Raw genomic sequence first — 8,767 nt, forward strand, 5'->3', positions numbered from 1 at the left:
AAGACTAAAAAAAATGTAGCAGGGTATGAGCTTTCGTGAGTCACTGCTCACTTCTTCAGATCTGAAGAAGCACCTTAAAGACTAACAATATTTGTAGCAGGGTACAAGCTTTCATGAGTCACTGCTCACTTCTTCAGATCTGAAGAAGCACTTTAAGGACTAACAACATTTGTAGCAGGGTACGAGCTTTCGTGAGTCACTGCTCACTTCTTCAGATCTGAAGAAGCACCTTAAAGACTAAAAAAAATTGTAGCAGGGTACAAGCTTTCATGAGTCACTGCTCACTTCTTCAGATCTGAAGAAGCACTTTAAGGACTAACAACATTTGTAGCAGGGTACGAGCTTTCGTGAGTCACTGCTCACTTCTTCAGATCTGAAGAAGCACCTTAAAGACTAAAAAAAAATGTAGCAAGATACAAGCTTTCATGAGTCACTGCTCACTTCTTCAGATCTGAAGAAGCACCTTAAAGACTAACAATATTTGTAGCAAGATACAAGCTTTCATGAGTCACTGCTCACTTCTTCAGATCTGAAGAAGCACTTTAAGGACTAACAACATTTGTAGCAGGGTACGAGCTTTCGTGAGTCACTGCTCACTTCTTCAGATCTGAAGAAGCACCTTAAAGACTAAAAAAAATTGTACCAAGATACAAGCTTTCATGAGTCACTGCTCACTTCTTCAGATCTGAAGAAGCACTTTAAGGACTAACAAAATTTGTAGCAGGGTACGAACTGAAGAAGTGAGCAATGACTCATGAAAGCTCCTCCCCTGCCACAAATTTTGTTAGTCTTTAAGGTGCTGCTGGATTCTTGGTTCTTTCTGCTCCTATGAATGCACTGTGTATTATCTTGTGGGAAAAGTCGTAGAGCTGTGTCTTGTCTGATTTCAATTGTCTGTCACCTAGGGGTTGTTTTTTTTCTGTAAGCCCACTTGGGCCACTGTGGTTGATGGGGAAAGTGGCATATAAATATCTGAATGAATACACTTGGGGCATGCAGTGCTCATGTTTCATGCTTGAGGGCAGAAGTGGGCGAAAGGTTAAGAACTGCTGCTCTATGTTATATGTAGGAATTATCATTCTGTCAAGCTGAAAATTGTCCTGCATAAAGGAAACTTCATTTTTTAAATTTTAAAGTGACCAAAGCCTTGTCTTAGAAAGCATTTTATTCATTCCAAGTGAGGAAATATTTTGTGGGACTTTTTTTAGCATTCCCGCCAAATATCCAGTGCTTACACTGGGGTCCCCAGGAAAAAAAGTTCCCCCCCCTTTTTTTTACCTCCAGGCTATCTAATTTCTAATGGACATAAAAGGCCAAGTTACTCCCTGTTTTCTATCCCCATCCCCAGCCTTCTATGTACATAGTCAACATTGTGGATTGTACTTGAATGGCACCTGTTCTATGAGTGTTAGAACCAGATCCATTGCAAATTATCCATTTTATTAAATAATTTTAGGAAATGTTACGAAGTAAATTAGCAATGACCTGTTCACATGTATTCTCCGGGGTGGCTCCCTAGGACTGACATTTTTCTGCTGGAGGTGGGGAACCTCTGGCCCGGTGGGCCCTTCCTGCCGCTGCTCAGCTGGGCAGCGGGAGGGAAAGTGTGGTGAAATGGAGGGTTGCCAGCATCACACTGTGCTGACATCACTTCCTGTGTGACCAGAAGTGATATCAATGCAATGCCGGCAACACTGTAGCATTCTCTGTGGTTAAACCATGGAGTTTTGGCCAAATGCTAGAGCGTCACTGGTGATTTGCTGACATCGCATCCACTCACGCTAGAAGTGATGTCAGTGTGTCACCAGCGAGGGCCCCGGTCTCCCATTCTCATGCTGGCAACCTGTGGCTTGTACATTGTGGAATTCTTTGACTGAGGATATTAGGATGGCCCCACATTTCTCTCTTTTTGTAAAATGTGCAAAACAATTGTTCAGGGAAGCTTTCTTGTAGGAGCGAAGCTGCGGTGTAATGGATCAGCTCAGGAGGAGACTTGTATTAGGGATAGTCCTTCTTACCCTGGTTGTCTTGTTGCCTTAAACAGATACGTTGGCATGCATTCTTTGGGCTTTTCACCTTCTTCTCCAGTCCCAGCCCAACTGTATTTTTCTCTTACTAGGAATCTTTGCTGTTAGATTCAAATGCTGCCCTGCCTTCTAATCGACTTATTGAATGACTGAATTTTTTTATCATACTTGTAATCAGGGGTCATTTTGTAGTAAAAAACGTGCAGGAGCTCATTAGCATAACTAATTAGCATAACTTATTTGCATATGTCACGCCCCCTGACATCACCGGAAGTGTGTCAGAAGGCAACACCCACTGCTCAGGCTCCACTGGACTGTTTTGGATTGCTAGCTATTGGGAGGGGGATGTGCAGATCTGCCCTCACAGAGGAGGGAGAGCCTGTACCTGAATAACATTTGGTGTTAAAGGTGCCACTGGACTGTTTTGGGCCAGGGGGCCGGGGGGAGCTCTGCAACTTACCTGGCTGCTTCTTGCTCTGACTGAGGGCTGCTGGGAGCAGGGGGTGGGGCTTGTTACATGTGCCTGCCCCCTGGGCTCTTTACTGCCGTAGCTCCGCTCCTGTGTGCTCCTGCAGGAAATAATCCCTGCTTGTGATCCACCTTAGGTCCCAGTGAAAAAGGTGGACTATGAATGAAAATGAGAGAGAGAGAGAGAGAGAGAGAGAGAGAGAGAGAGAGAGAGAGAGAGAGAAGAGAGAGAGAGAGATGATAGATAGATGAGAGATTAGATAGATAGATGATAGATTAGATAGATAGATGATAGATTAGATAGATAGATGATAGATTAGATAGATGATAGATAGATAGATAGATGATAGATAGATAGATGATAGATAGATAGATAGATAGATAGATAGATAGATAGATAGATAGATGATAGATAGATAGATAGATAGATAGATAGATAGATAGATAGATAGATAGATAGCCAAGCCTGGACAAGAGATTGGGGAGCAAAGGAACAGAGCAGGAAAGGTTGCTCCCCGGCCAAAGCTTGAGTGGCCCAGCCAGTTTTTGTCCACTAAGGTCAATTGCCAGGTTAACTTTTCTAATTCACATTGTGAAGCAAGTTTGACCTTGCTCCTTACCAGGTAAAGAACTTGCTCGACTTCTTCAATTTGATGCAAAGTGAATCTCTGATTGGATTGCTTTTACGGTTATTGTGATAGTTTGCGCTGAGCAGCATTCTGCATGAGTTTATAGGGTTGCCAGCAATGTTCCCTCAAAGCACCACCGTGTTGTGAGCAGAAATTCTACCTCGTGAGCGAAAAAAGCTAGTAGTATTGAAGTTGTGGGCGAGTCTACCTTTGACTATCACATACATTTGTTTTTTAGAAGATTATTTCCATAACCTTGTAAAAATCTCAGAATGAATTCTTTTAAACTGTATTTGAAACTATATTTTAAGAATAATTTAAATGTTATAAGAGAAAACAGAATCGTCAAATTTCATTACAGAAAATGTTGTTCTCTATGGGGATAGACCAAGTCTACAGAGAACTGGTCTACCCTCCCCTTTCCACTATATTGGTAGACCTGGCCTCCAGAGAACATGTCTATCTTCCCTATTCCACTACAGTGGTAGACCTGGCCTCCAAAGAACAGGTCTACCTGGCCCAGTCCACTGTATTGGTAGACCTGGCCTCAGACTGTTGCCCTGCACTGAGCCTTAGAAAACATACCAGCACTTGGCAGAGGGGGGGGGGTGGCCTCTTGCAGTCTTTTTTTTCTTTTTAAGTGAAATGTAACAAATTACAGGTCAAGTATAACAGAGGTGGAACAATCACTGTCAGAGCTCTGCCTGACCTAACAGACAGGAAGTTGCTTAAATGATATCAACCTGCTCAAACTACTTATTTATTCTAATATTTATATCCCACTTTTCCTGTGACTCAAGGCAGCTTACAAATCATACCGAAAAGTATAACAGGGGTGTGCAAAAAAAAAATCTATTTTTTCTCAGCTCCATTATAGCCTATGGGACCATTATAGGCTATAATAGAACTATTATAGACTATAATAGATAATATGGGGGTATCTGGGGCTCAGAGGGGGCTGGTTTTTTTAGGTAGGTGCACCAAATTTGCTGCAAAGCTGCTGGTGCCTCTCCTCACACACACATCCAAGTTTCAAAAAGATTGAACAAGAGGGTCCAATTCCATGGGCCCCAGAAGGAGGTGCCCCCATCCTCCATGGTTTCCAATGGAGGGGGGAAATGCCTTCTCAGTTTACTTGTAAGCTCAAGCTAAAATCCCTGAGCTGCAAGCTAAAATTTTGTGTGCCAGCACCCCTTAGTGCAGCTTAAAGGGAACTCTGGTTGTCAGCCCCCAGAATTACTACTGATCGCCAAACAATGGCTATCAGTTCCCCTGGAGTACATGGTTGCTTTAGAGAGTGGACTTTATGGCATTGTACGCTGCTGAAGTCCCTTGTCTCCCTAAATCCTGCCCATCCAATGCTCTACCCCCGAAATCTACAGGAATTTCCCAAACTGGAAATTCCCAAACATCCATAGGAGCTATTTATTCCAGGAGACCAAGTTGTTGCAACCTCTGAACTTCTTGCCACTGTCTCTGTTTTTTGCACTGATGTTGGCAGTATTTCACCAATACGCAATTTCTACCATTAGGTAACATTCCTAGTGTCGTGGCACAGCAGTGCTAATGGGCTCAATGTGAGGAAAAATACAGAAATATACTTCTGCAGAAGTCAGTAAAGAGAGGGGTGTGTGATCATAATGTGCAGACACCAGAAGACAAGCAAGGTGTCAAACTCAGGGCCTCGTTTGCCATGGATGTTCTCTGTTCTGTCTTTCTTGCCTGTACTGTTCTGTATCTGGACCGCGGGGTGGGGGGAGGAATAGGTAACTGAACGAATGCCTGTGTGGGGACCTGCTTTGCTTGGCCGCTTTGAAACTGTTTTAAGAGCCTCCTGGATGGGAAGAATGTGAGTGACCTTGAAGCCAGTCTCTGACAGCCATTCTGTCATAGATAAATAATTGTAGGCTCACAGGTGAGGTTGAGGAGCAATGCTCCTTGTAAGCTGTGGAATCTTCTGAGCAAAAATTCTCCTTTGTGAGCGACTGGCATTAAAATTGTGAGTGAGCGATTTGGCTACTGCATAAATCAGTTTGCTCTGGACCCATCCTTCCTGAGCTAAGACAAAAATGTGTGAGCCAGAGGCTAAAAACTGTGAGCTGGCTCACACTAACTCAGCTTAGAGGGGACACTGGTGAGGCGCAGGATTAGATTTAGGTGGGCTGAGTGGATGGTATGATTGGATGGGTCACTGGGGGGGGTGCTGTTTGAATCAGGTATAATAGGCTGACACAGATGGCTTCTACTTGACACAGCTGCATATCTCAATAAACAAATCTTTACCAAAAGAGTGTTGTTGGGAGTGAGTTCGTGCAAGAGTCTGAAACAAGGAACCTAAGTAGTAGGTCTCACGTCAAATTATTCTTTTTCTTTCTGCCCTTAAAAAAGGGAGATTGTGAGAGAAGGGTCCTCATGCCATTAACCCCCCAAAACAAGATAATTTAATGTTTTATATTTAAAGACTCTCATAATCTGAGGCTTTTTAAACTATAGTTTACTTATCTTGTACATAAATCCATCTAGGGCTGCCAGGTCCCTCTGGGCAACTGGCAGGGGATGGGGGGGGGATGATTTACCAGTAGAAAGAAGTAGGCCTAGGCAAAATTGCCCGCATCACACATTGCCAGCATCACACCAGAAGTGACATCATCATGCAGCAGCTTCTGGGCAATGCTCTGGTATTTGGGCAAAAACTCTATGGTAAAACTGGCTTCTACCATAGGTTTTTGTCCAAATAGTACAGCGTCACCCAGAAGTTGCTGGCTTGATGACATCACTTCCGGTGTGATGCCAGTTACGTGGCCTAGGTCTTCTTTCTTCTACTTGCAAATCCCCCCACTGGTCAGCTGACTGGAGGCTAGGGGAAGGGGCTGGGGGCGGGGGACCACCACCTCCACCAAGGAGTCTGGCAACCCTAAATCCATCTCTGTCTATCTCTGTTTTCATCTATGAAATGTTGTAGAGTTTGGAATCATGTCCTTGGTCAAACCTAATGCCACAGTGCTTGATTCTGTTTCTTCTGGCTGACAGGATCAGGCCATTTCATATTATTTTATGGAGTTCTTTGGGTAAATGAAAAATTCTATACTTAGTCAATGTTTATTTTAAATACCTTGCATTTTTCTTAATGAAAAATTCTGTTTGCATGCTTCATAAATCTACATGGAAAATGTGACGACTACAGGGACAAAAAAAAACCCCATGCATCACGAAAATTACTCTTTGGAAATATTGCATTCCCCTACATTTTGCCACTGGAATTTTTAACGGGCAGAGACTTTTACACATGCTTATTTCAACCTAGTCTCACAATTTATGTTTGTCCATAAACAGGTCCCTAATTTTAATTGTTCACAACTTTTGAATCCAGGCAGGTTTTAAACATTTTCATGTCCCAAGGGACTATTTTCTTTGGCAAGTAAAGAAAATGTTTTGTGATTTATATTCCTCCCAAGAAGGAAATGCATAATAAAACAATGTATTCTATGGGCATGAATGATAATATGAGCCAGGAATGAAGAGATATTTTGCATCTGATCATTTCAACCCTCTTTCAGCCAAGATTCTTCTGTCTTTTTGTGGGTTAGAGAATCTTCCCAAATGTCTCAGCGCTATGGTGCTGTGTCTTATGTCTTTCCCCCTGCTAGCATCAACTTCCATTTACTTCCAGCCATGATAATTTATATGCTCTAGTTTTATCTTGTGGAAAGAAGCATAATGCAAGGAGAAACCAAAAAAAACCTTTGTATAAAGTATGTAATCATGGAATACAAAATAAGGGGTTCCCTCCTCTCAATGTAATATATTATTCCATACATCTAAGGAAACTTTAAAAGACTGTTTATAATTCATTAAAAAGGCATGGAAAGGACAGCTTTACACTGAACATATGAAGTTGCTAGGGTGCCCGATGTCCAGGAGCTCCCGGAATGTCAACCAATCTCCAGTCTACAGAGAGCAACCTCCCTGGAGAAAATGGCTGCTTTGGAGGGTGGACTGTATAGCATTAAACCCAGGTGAGGTCCCTCACCTCCTCCACAGGTTCTGTCCTCAAATCTCCAGGAATTTCCCAGCCTGCAGTTGGCAACCCGGGAAGCTGCCCTCTGCTAAGTTAAACCCTTGGCCAATTAAGGTCAAAATTGCTTACTCTAACTGGTGGTGGCTTTCCAGTGTCTCTGGTGGAGGTCATTCACATCGCCTACAACTTGATCCTTTCAACTTCAGATGTCGGGGATTGAACAAGGGTCCTTTTGCATGCCAAGCAGATGCCGCACCATGGAGCCACAGCTCCACCTCATTGAAACGGAGGGTGACTGGGGGAATACATTCTTCCTATCCACAGAGGAGAAAGACATGGAAAGCTTCATCACAGTGGAATTTACAGTACAATAGCACATGTCCAGTGTGATGAGGGAAATCGAATCCATTGGACATGTGCTATTGTACTGTAAATTCCACTGTGACATCCGTGTTGTTTTTATTGAACCTGTGTTGGACCCCCTTTTGGGCCAATCTGATGAGCATAAAATTAGTTCTTTATTGTCTTCGCATAATATAGAAATTCTGGAACCTGTAGCAAATTTCTTTTATGAGGTATCTAGGAGGAGAGGCTCATATTAAGGCAATTCGGAATGTGATACCCCTCCAGCCTATCTTGAGGCTCTATGCTGCATGTGTATTTGATATTTTATGCCAATAAAGGTGTTGTATTTGTATTTGTGAAAGCTTCATCTCTCTGCCCCTTTATTGGAAGCCCACACTTACAAGGACTTTTTTTAGAATAGGGAACATTAACCCTACATAAAGAGCTAGTGGCTTGTTTGGCTTTGGACTTAACTCAGCCTTGGCAGTGTCAAACTCAGAATCTCGTTTGCCATGTATTTGCTGGATCTTCTGTAAAGGGCACAAGGGGGGGGTGATGGATGTGGGTGAGTGGGCGCTTTGTTCTGTCACTTAGTAACCACTTTTTAAGATGCCTCCCCTTCGGGAAAGAATGTTGTGAAGGACCTTGGGTGTCTGCTTTTGCTTGCCACAGCCTTAGATAAACAAATGATGGGAATGCAGGTGGGGGGAAGGAGACATAATGGTACAGGGGGGAATTTAGGTGGGATGGTTGCATGGAGTGATTGAGTTAGACTGTCCTAGCATGGCAACTGGTGCAACTGGTGCAAGGGTTGTACTTGAGGATGTGGGGTGTGACCATGAAGAAGAAGGAGAAGATTTGGGTTTATATCCCACCCTTCACTCAGAGTCTCAGAGCAGCTCACAATCTCCTTCATTTCCTCTCCACACAACAGACACCCTGTGAGGGAGAAGAAGAAGAAGAAGAGAAGAGAAGAGAAGAGATGGGATTTATACCCCGCTCTTCACTACCCAAAGGTGTCTCAGAGCAGCTTACAAATGCCTTTTCCCTTCCCCTCCCCACAACAGACACCCTTGTGAGGTGGGTGGGGCTGAGAGAGCTCTCTCGAGGACTGCCCTTGAGAGAACAGCTCTGGGAGAACTTGTGACTGACCCAAGGTCACACCAAGAAGAAGAAGAAGAGAAGACATTGGATTTGTATCCCGCCCTTCACTACCCAAAGGAGTCTCAGAGCGGCTTACGAACTCCTTTCCCTTCCCCTCCCCACAACAGACACCCTGT

The sequence above is a fragment of the Gekko japonicus genome, unplaced genomic scaffold (assembly GCF_001447785.1).
Source record: "Gekko japonicus isolate JY-2015 unplaced genomic scaffold, Gekko_japonicus_V1.1 scaffold2903, whole genome shotgun sequence".
Taxonomy (NCBI): domain Eukaryota; kingdom Metazoa; phylum Chordata; class Lepidosauria; order Squamata; family Gekkonidae; genus Gekko; species Gekko japonicus.